This window comes from Ursus arctos, unplaced genomic scaffold (assembly GCF_023065955.2).
Source record: "Ursus arctos isolate Adak ecotype North America unplaced genomic scaffold, UrsArc2.0 scaffold_10, whole genome shotgun sequence".
Taxonomy (NCBI): domain Eukaryota; kingdom Metazoa; phylum Chordata; class Mammalia; order Carnivora; family Ursidae; genus Ursus; species Ursus arctos.
The window spans coordinates 68,220,381-68,229,950 of record NW_026622764.1 but is presented as its reverse complement, the minus strand read 5'-3'; the positions used below and the strand labels follow the sequence as shown (position 1 = coordinate 68,229,950).

General features: G+C 53.5%; 1 long non-coding RNA gene across 1 annotated transcript; it reads left to right on the top strand.

The window, feature by feature from the left end:
* Positions 1 to 1,187: 1,187 nt before the first annotated feature.
* LOC130543183 (uncharacterized) lies at positions 1,188 to 5,012 on the top strand. Its single transcript, XR_008958327.1, has 3 exons — positions 1,188 to 1,338; positions 3,138 to 3,251; positions 4,231 to 5,012. It is a non-coding gene; the product is annotated as an uncharacterized LOC130543183 (long non-coding RNA).
* Positions 5,013 to 9,570: the final 4,558 nt, after the last annotated feature.

The following is a 9,570-nucleotide window of genomic DNA, read 5'->3' as shown; positions in this document are numbered from 1 at the left end:
AACCCCTTGGCCTAATACTGTGCCACAGAAAGAATGTATCTGATGCCTGTTTTATTTTATTTGCATTTTGCTCTGTTCCACAAAGGATTTAGGCAGTTTACAAAGAAGAGACAAAATATAAACTTTAATATACACTAAAAACCAGAGCAAGAGCAAGAGCAGCGATAAGAGTGGAGACATCATACGGAGCCAGGAGTGGGGTGAGGAAAAATACAAAGTTTACGGGGCGGGTTGGTACACCTCCTTTCAAAGGGCCACAAGCTGGGCCCAGGAATAAACGAAAAAGAGAAACAGATGAGTGTTGAAATAAAAGCAGATCAACTGCTTAGAAAATCATGATTTCTGGAACCAAGGAAAGATGGGCATTTCTCCTGAGGGCCTTTCGGACCTAGCCTTCTGCGTAATGTACTAAGCCACAACCTCGATAGCACCTCAGGTCTGACCATCCCCTCCAGCAGCTCAGAATTCACAACCGTGGCTCTTGCTTAAGATTTCAGTTCGCTTTTTCTTGGTGTGTTGTCTGCTCCTGAAAACCCCACCCAGGGACCTACTTATTCAATGTGGACCTGCTTTGGTCCAGACAATGGTACCTTCCAGAATCTAAGTGGACAGCATAGAAAATATCACCAGTGGCCCTATTTTTCAACCCCCACGTTGTAACCACATCCGGACAAATATGAGTGTCCATGTGGGGCTGATACGGAAAATTTGTATGATGCCAGGTTACCTGCAGTGTCTGGAGTAGCTGGACACGGTACCTAGGCAAGCCCCCGACCTTCAGCCTGTCTGGGGAGGGGACAGCACTCCGTGGCATACAGGCAAACTTGAGACCTATCCCAGGACCAGTCTACACACACCAAGGAGATGGGAATGGGTGGTTGTTGTTTTTAAATGGTAGCGGCTCTACATTCCATCCTTCAGATGTTTTCCCACTCTGGTCACATTAAACGTGTTTAAGGGATGCTGTGTGGAAGTTTCTTCACGTTACAGGATGAAGAAGCTGTTCCCTTTAATAGAAGCCTGGAGCTTGCCCTGGGAGGAGGGCACTTCAGGAGCAGCCTGCTCCTTAAAGGGCAAGGAGAAGACCGGTTTCATCACCCGCGCCCTCTCCGGCGCCGGGGGAGTAGGGAAGGGCGGACGCGCCCTCTAGTGGCCGCTTTCAGAACGTCCCCCACGGGCGCGCTCTGACGCTGCGGCCGCTCTGGGATGAGACGCCCGCCCGCATTAGAGGTTAACCGAGATCTTGCGGGATGTCGCCTTCACTCCCTCCAGCCTGGCTGAGCCTTTCCCCGAGGGTGATCGCAGAGGGACCTGGGCTGATGGGAGGCAGGAAACCCGGTTAGTAAAAGGGCGGCATAACCTCCTTGTACAGGGCAGCGTGCCTTTGCCGCGGGGTCCCCTTGCCGCAGGCCCCTGGGGTCCCCGCATCCCTGTGCGCAATGTCTCTCTATAACTAAGCCCCTCTCCCTTCGCTGCGGAAGTCCTGGGACGCCCTTGCCGGCCTGGATTCTCTCCCACTGCTTCCGCCGGCTGATGCTGACAGATTTTCCTTGCCCTCCGCGCTGCAGGGGTCCCTGCACTACTCTGAGGAGCTCGGTATGGGGGGGGGGTCTTCCGGCCTCCGACCTCAGGATGACCCTTGAACCTCGCTGTGAATTTAACAGGTGTTCACAGATAAGCCCGGGAACCATTTCTAATAGGATTTCCATGAGAAAATGTATTCCAATGTTAAAACAACCATCGTGTATACAATCCATTCATAAGATAAAGACTTCCCTTTTCTATGACTTGCTTCTCCTGCCCAGCATCCTGCTAGCTCTCTTCCTGAGGTCAAGTTCAGGGCCCGGGTCTCTGGGACTCCTATGTATATAGGTCAAGGGTGAGGGGCCCCTGGCCTGGTTTAGGCTGGGCCACTTGTAGGATTGGGATCTGCCTGGGCAAGTCTGATGGACTGTGAGGTGGCCCAGCCAGGGGCTGTGTGCTGTGGCTACCCAGGGTACCCAGCCGGCACAGAGATGCACCACCCAGACCAGCTTCCAGAAATAGCTCAGGCCCCAGTTACAATGAGCATGGCCTGCGGACAGCCTCCAGCTGTTAGCTCCTTCAGAGCATGCCTCAGCTTTCAAACCCGGCCCTATACTTAGGGCTGCCCAGGCCACTGTGAGAGCAACACTGTGGTCTGGGGCCCAGCACTTCTGCCCAGTGCGGGACTCCTCTACTGGTGGTCCGTGCTCCAGAATCCCAGGGCGCAGCTCTGGGTTGGGTTTCTCCCCTGCCTGACTGCCCCCACCTTCTGCTTTTCCCACCTGTCTCTCCCACAGGAGTTTCTCAGCTACCCCCTCATGCCCAGCTCCAGCTTAGAGCCTTTCCCGGAGAGCCCAACCCAGTAGATGGACTTATCCTGTGGAAGCCGGGGTCCCTGACATTGGGGGGATCATAAACCCCTTTTGAGAACATGACAATAACCGTGGAAGTCTTCCCAGGAAATGCCCACGCATACACGCTCCGTTTCAGACTTCAGACCTCCCAGGCATCCCAGGGGTCTTTTAAATCGGGGTTAAGAACCCCTGACTTGAGGAAGGTGGGGAGGGTGTGGGGGCTGGAGGTCTGGGGGAGGGGGAAAGGGGAGGGGAAGGGGAAGGATGATGACAGAGCTTCAAGCATTTGGAGAGGACTTAATTCTAATTTCTGCCTCAGATCTGACCCTCAGCCCAGCCTCCCATGAGCTCATGGATTCTGTGAGAAAAAATTGGAAGCCAGTTCCCTTAAGTGCTCGGCAAGGCCCTGAAGGCAGGCTGCCCGGCTTGGCCCCATATGGCTCTGGCACAATGAGGGCTCAGAGAGCAGAGTTGGCTCGGCTTTGGAGTGCCGGGGCCCAGTCGCCCATCTGGCAGGGGTGGGGGAGGGCCCCACATTATCTTGGGGAGACCACCGTGCCCACCAGCCCTGGAGGAGGCGGGGCTTTAGGCACCTTCGTAGGAGTTGGCTTTGAGAGTGGGTGTCACTGAACAATGTCCAGCTAGAGAGATAGAGGAGGCAGCTAGGAAGTGGCATCTTCCAGGACCTCCTCCAGAAAGTCCCCCGTCCTGAAATAATTCACTTGGGTTTGCAGGGAATTAGATGTCTGCCATTAACAGGTGGAGAAAGGAGCCAGCAACACAGAATTGTGCACGAATAGGAAGTGGCATCATGGGACCTAGAACAGACACACGGCACTTAACATACCAGGCACCGTGAAGCACTCGCATGCGGTAAGGGATTAAGTGCACACACGATCCTGCGTGATAGGTCCTATCAGAATTCTCAACTTAAAGCAACTGATGCACAGAGAAGTATAGCAATCTGCTAAAATCACACAGCCAAAAAGCAGCAGAGGTGGGATTCGAACCCAGGTAGTATAGACCTGTGGTTTTTTTTATCCCTACCTGTGCTGGCTCTAGGCTTGCTAGTGGTCAAGAACTTAGACACGGGTGTCCAGTGGCTTTGGGTACATTCCCATTCCTCCTCGGGCTGGTGGTGTGAGCTCAGTAGGCTTCCTAGCCCTGTGATTCAGCTTCTTCCACAGAGCAGAGAATGATATTAATCCTACTTACAGAGATGTGTGAGGCATACGTGAGCCAGTCATGGAAAGGGCTTTTGCTGGCCCACAGAAAAGTGCTCATGATGAAGTGGCATGTATATAAGAAGTCTTCGGACTCAGGCCATCCGCAGAACTCAAAGCGCCTTCTTTCAAGTAATTTGGGCCCAGCCTCCCCCGGCCAGCCCAGCCCAGCCCAGCCACATTAGGCCTTGAGGTAGCAGGCCTGAGTCCAGCCATAGAGTGAAGGAAACCAGGGGAGGTTTTTTTCCACGGATTCCTTGCTGGGCTCAGAGCCTTTCAGCTCTCCCGGTTGCCTCAGTGCTCTATCTTCAAAGAGCTCCGGGGCCAGAAGCCGGCCCCAGCCCCTGCACATTCCTACCAGAGCCTGAGTTAATAATGCTGCTGTTCTCCTCAGAGACGAGGGACGTGTGGGAGAAGGCTGAGGGCACGCTGTCGGCCCGCCAGGCTGTCTGGGAAGCTGGAGCGAGCGCGGAGGAAGGGGAGGCCCGGCTGGGTAGCCCCGCGTGGGCACCCGCCACCCAACCGTTCTGGGCTGTGTCGCTTGCTTTGCGGAAGGATTCCCTTCCAGTGAGTTCGGAAGTGTCACATTCATACAGATTTCGTTAATCCAGAACTTTTCTCCTATACAGGTTCTGTGTGAGGCCGTTCGCACTCACAATCGGGAGCACTGACCACCAGTTGCACAGAAGCGTTGCTGCAGGCCCATGAAAGCCAGAGTCTCGGTTCTAGGGCCAGTTGGGAAGGCAGGTTCGATGAAAGGGAGAGGCTGAGAGTAGGGGCTCTGGACACAGCAGTGTGTGGGGGCGCAGGACTGCGGAGAAAGGAGCATTTTTTGGGAATGGATTTTCACCAATTGAAAAACGTTATGTTTTTAAAGTATGTTTTTACAGGTTTGTTTTAAAACATGCTGTGGAATTTCGAGAAGCGCGACGTGATTTCCCTTCAGAAGCTGAGTTCCGTCAAACAGGACCCCAAATACTCAGGGGCCTGCAATGGAGGCTTTTCTTAAACGAACTAAACGTCTATCTTTTACTTCTCATTTCAGAATTCATTAATCCTGCCTCCTTAGAGGTTTTTCTTTTCCTCTGGCATGACATGGCATTAAGAGCGGGAGAGTAGGGGCTTCTCATCTCAGGGTAGCCACCCGCCCCCCCCACGTTAGCTGGGGCAGGAGCTGCTTCTAAGGACTAAAAATAGTCATTTCCTCCCAGACTTCTCTTTCTCTGTTTGCAGAATTAGAACTCAGCTCACTCAGGATCTTTCACGGATGCCAGTGTCTTTGCACTGCAAAAGGTTTTGTGTCCCCACACCACCACCCCTGCAAATGCATTTGTACGCATGTATTTTTCCTAACAAATGAGGTTTCATTAAATCAGTGAATTTAAAGATAAGTACACCAGGAAAGTTTATTTTTAAAAACTGCCCTGAAGTTAATACTTTTCATTTTTCCTCTCCTTCTTCTTCTTCTTCTTCTTCTTCTTCTTCTTCTTCTTCTTCTTCTTCTTCTTCTTCTTCTTCTTCTTCTTCTTCCTCGTTTGCTTTTTAAACTCGACAAATAGTCAGTGCTTATTATATACCAAGCACTGGGTGGGGAAATAACATGGAACAAAACAGACGAGGTTTCTGCTTTATGAAGCTTTGAGTTTAGGCCAAGCACGTTTTTGACACGAATGGACTGATTGCAGTGTGTTTTGGTGGACAGCGGCTAGAGGCGGGGGGCTACCAGGGATGGGCCCACTGGGAAGAGCTTTCGGAGAGAGTGGGGCATCTGAGTTGGGATGTGAATGCTGGGGTAGAGCGGAGCCTCATAGATGTAGGGCGTAGGCTGTCTAGGGGGCAGGATGGCAAGTGTAAAGGCCCGGGGGTAGGATCTGCTCAGTGGGTCCAGAGCACGGAAGGGCCATGACAGCTGGAGCAGAGTGAGGAGACGCCAGCAGAGTGGTTAGTGGGCTTCTGGGTGCCACGGTGCGTGCAGGCTGTCCCTGCAGAGACCTTGGGAAGCTGCGGGAGGTTTTGAAACTAGGAAGTGACTTGATCTGATTTGTTTTGAAAGACCCTCTGTTGTCAAGAGTTTGCTGTGAAACAGCGTGGGGAGAGGGCAGCAGTGGGTCGGAGGATAGTTACAACAGGACTGGCCAGGTGATGGCTGGGGCGGGGGGGATATTATGTGGGCCTTTGTTCTGTGTGTGCTTGAAAATGGCTATTAAAAAATTTATAAAAGAACTCTTTCAATTGCAAAAGAAACAAAATGGAAAAAGAAGGCTCGAAACTGCAAACAGACAAAACAAAACAATAGCCAAATGCCCTCTCTGGCTGCCCTGTGGACGACAGATGACGTGCGGAAGGGCTGCGCGGGAGGAGGACACCCAGTGCGAGGACTTTTGCAGTAGTAGTTCAGGCAGGGCGCCGCGGGGCCTGGCTCCGGAGGAGGGCCGGGCTGTTTTGGAGCTGGAACCAGTAGGACTGGTTGGCAGACAGGATGCGGGGATGAAGGAGAGGGAGGGGTCCCTGCAAAGTCATGATCTCCAAGTGCACCTTTGCCACTAGACGGGACTGTTGTCCACGGAACTGCATCAGCTGGCGTATGAGTTGGAGAAAGTGTATTAATCATGACTTTTATTTTCTGATGCTTTGATCCGCCGGGCCTCGCTGGCCCTGGAGGGTGAGCCAATTCCTAGAAATAGTCAACAGCTTGCCCTGAGCCTGCTTTTCAAATACTAGCCAACCCAATCCAGAGCCCACACCCTACCCGCCTCTTTTATCTCTCAGGCTGTCGCACCCTGGGCCACTGCTCCCCCGTCCTGATGAATCAATCACCCCAGGGCCGGTACCAGACAACTAGGGACAGCCTGTGCCCCAGAGCCCAGCAAAATGATTCAAAGGAGCCCATGCTAAGCCTGCTTACCCTGTCTTGCCCATCCCGCCCTGTGGAAAAACCACAGTGCTTCCCAGGGGGGCCCTCCTCTTGGGAACTGAGAGTCACAGACAGTCTTTCCAATGCGGCGGTCTCCTGGTCCGCTGGCCTCACCATACCGGAATAGTGACACAACTTCTATTTTAAAGCAAGGACAACTACCTGTTGCTATTTGAGGGACCTCCTCACCACAGTGGATGACTGTCCCCGCTGGCAGCCTGAAGGGGTTCCCTCGAGCTTGGCGAGCTGCCTGCCGTTCTGTCTGCGCACGTCTGTCTGCCACCGACATCCTGCTTCAAAGGCAAGTGTCACAGAGGGGGTGCTGTCCGTCCTTTATGACTGAGAGTAGATCTAGGAGGACTGCTCTCTTCCTGGCACCCAATTAGAAGCCAAGCTAAGAAAGGAGAGAGAGAGAGAGAGAGAGAGAGAGAGGAGGAGGATCATTTACTAAAGGGAGCTCTCTTGGGGACGACAGGCCTGGACGTTAGGATCTATCTGAATCGGAAGGCTAGGCTAGGCTAGGATGCTGAGTGAGGGAAGCAGGGCCACGTGGGGTCACTATGGCCTGCCAGGGCCTTACAGAGAAGGGCCAGGAAGAGTGACGCAGAGGACAAGGGAAACAGAAGGTATGTGAGATGTCCTTCTGGCGCTCTTAAACAGGGCCAGCGCCCTGCCCAGCTCTGCGGGCAGTCCTCTGGAGTTTGTCAGGCACTTGGTTCTTCCAACAGGGCATGAGAGGGGGTGATGTGGACGCATTGGGGTATTCTTTCCGACGGCCCGTGGCCTACTGCTGTGGCGGGGACCCTCATGCTCCCTCTGCAAGAGCTGTTGCCGGGAGAGGCTGCCCACCAGGGGTTCCATCTCCCGTCCGCCATGCCAGACCCTGTGTCACTGTGGGGCCTTGTGACTGTCTGGTGAATGACTGACTGAGTGTAAGCTCTGTGTGTCACTACTGACCAAGGTGGGGGGTGTCCAGGTGTCTCCCCTGCTCTCCTGCCCACCAGGTGTTGAAGATGAAATGTCACACGACAAAAGGATCCTTGAATCACTCCTTGGAGGAGGACTGTGCAATCCAGAACATTCATATTGGGCTCTGCGTCAATTTAAGCTTCTGAGATTTGGGGGCTATGCGTACAGTTAACCTATTCGGACCCATGCAAATGCCTGCTCTGAGTGGACAGAAATCTCATGGATAATTGAAACATTAAATAATCTCCAAATGATAGTTTAGTCCATAATTAGAACTCTGGTCGGACCAAGTCTTGGGTGGGATCCGTTAAAAAAACCCAATGACTCCTTGTTGGTTTGTAACCTGCTGGGGGTGGGGACTTCCCAGGTGACATCGGAACTGGCCTCCGAACACGGACGGCAGGGAGAGACTGACTGCAGGTCAGTAGGGACAGTTTAAGAAGCAAAGGGAACCTACATCTGAGGCTTGTCTTGGGCAGCAGCGAGATGAGTGGATCCCTGCGGCCGCAAACCTTTAAAATTTCTCGAAAGGCCTTCACTGGGTTCAGACACCTGTGCTGTGCAGGGGCGCTCATCACCCCACCGCTCTCTCAAGGCTGTGTCCCTGGGGCGGCCTCTGGGAGCGGGGAAGGCAGGCAGAGCCCACATTCCAAGGACAGGGAGTGCGGTGAGGGCCCCGGCCCAGCTCACAGGGCAACTGACCGTTTCGAGGACCTTCCCCACCACTCCTTCTGCCCACTCTACGGTACGTCTTGTTCATAAGCATCAAAATGACCAAAAGACCAAACACAAGGGGGGGAGAAACGAAAGGGCTTGGAAAATGCACAGGAGGAACAACTGAACCCTGAGAACATCCCTTCGACAATCTATAGAGGGAACCAAGAACGCGAAGGAAAACTGAATGCAGTGACCACCGAATCCGTCATCCCTTCATTTAGTAAACATTTAGTGAGCACCTACTCTGTCCAGGCACACTGTACTAGGTCTGCGTATACCGTAGAAAACAAGTTAGACGTGGTATTTGTCCCAAAGGGAATTAATCTAGTTGTGACAGAAACAAAAATGAGTAAGTAGAATAATAAGTGAGAAAACTGTTAAGTTGTATCAGAGGCTCTGCTGGAGTAAAACAACAACATAAAGGCTGAGACAGAATATCTGAGGGGGAGTGTAAGGAGCAGGCCAGGGGTGCTCTCCCCTAAGGCTCAATGGAAGAGAAGGGGTGGGCTCCAAGCAGGGTCGGGGTGGAGGTTAGGACTGGAAGAGAGCAGAGCACGCAGAAGGAGAGCATGAAGCACTCCAGGTAGAGGGAGCAGCACGTGCAAAGGCCCTGAGCCGTGAGGCTGTATATGCCTGAGGCTTGAGCCACCGCACAAGCCAGTATGAGACAAGTATGAGAGAAAGTGCCATGATGCGAGGTAGGAGGAAACAGGCGGCATGAAGCGGGGCCTGGGCCATGGTGAGAATTTTGACTTTTATTCTCATTTCAGTCTCTCACTGCTTCCTGGCCTTTTTGAATGAAAGGGCCCACCACCAACTTCATCCAGACATTATGGACATTTTCTAGATAGCCTCTTTCCAGTTTTGCCCTCCGTCTGCTCAAGGCTGAGCAAAGCCCCGCGGGGCTTCATTTTCTCCACCTCCTCTACTTCCCAGCGGAGGGAAGCTGGCAGCAGACGCAGACGATAGCTTCCTGACACACCATGGGCGGGAGCCAGGCTTGTTGGGTAACTGGACCTGGTCGTGGCTGCTGGAGCTTTCCATCCTCATTCCCCAAGGAGCCAAGGCAGCCAGGAGCTGCCAGGAACCTTCACAGCCTGTGCTTCTGGGCTCAGAGGAAGCACAGGCACACACACAGACCAGCACCAGCCTCCCAGAGCGCGGGCGTGAAGCCAGCATCCGTGGGGAGGAACCTACTGGGGAAAACAGTCCAGTGATTCCCTGGGCGCAGTGCAGAGCAGCCGTGGAACCTCCCACCTCGGGCGTGCTGCCAGGTGAGCGGGCCCTGCCAGGGGGTGACAGAGGCCATGCCAGGGCACCACCCAGGCCTGCCCCGACATTCCCTCTGACACCAGCTGGCAGCGGCCGC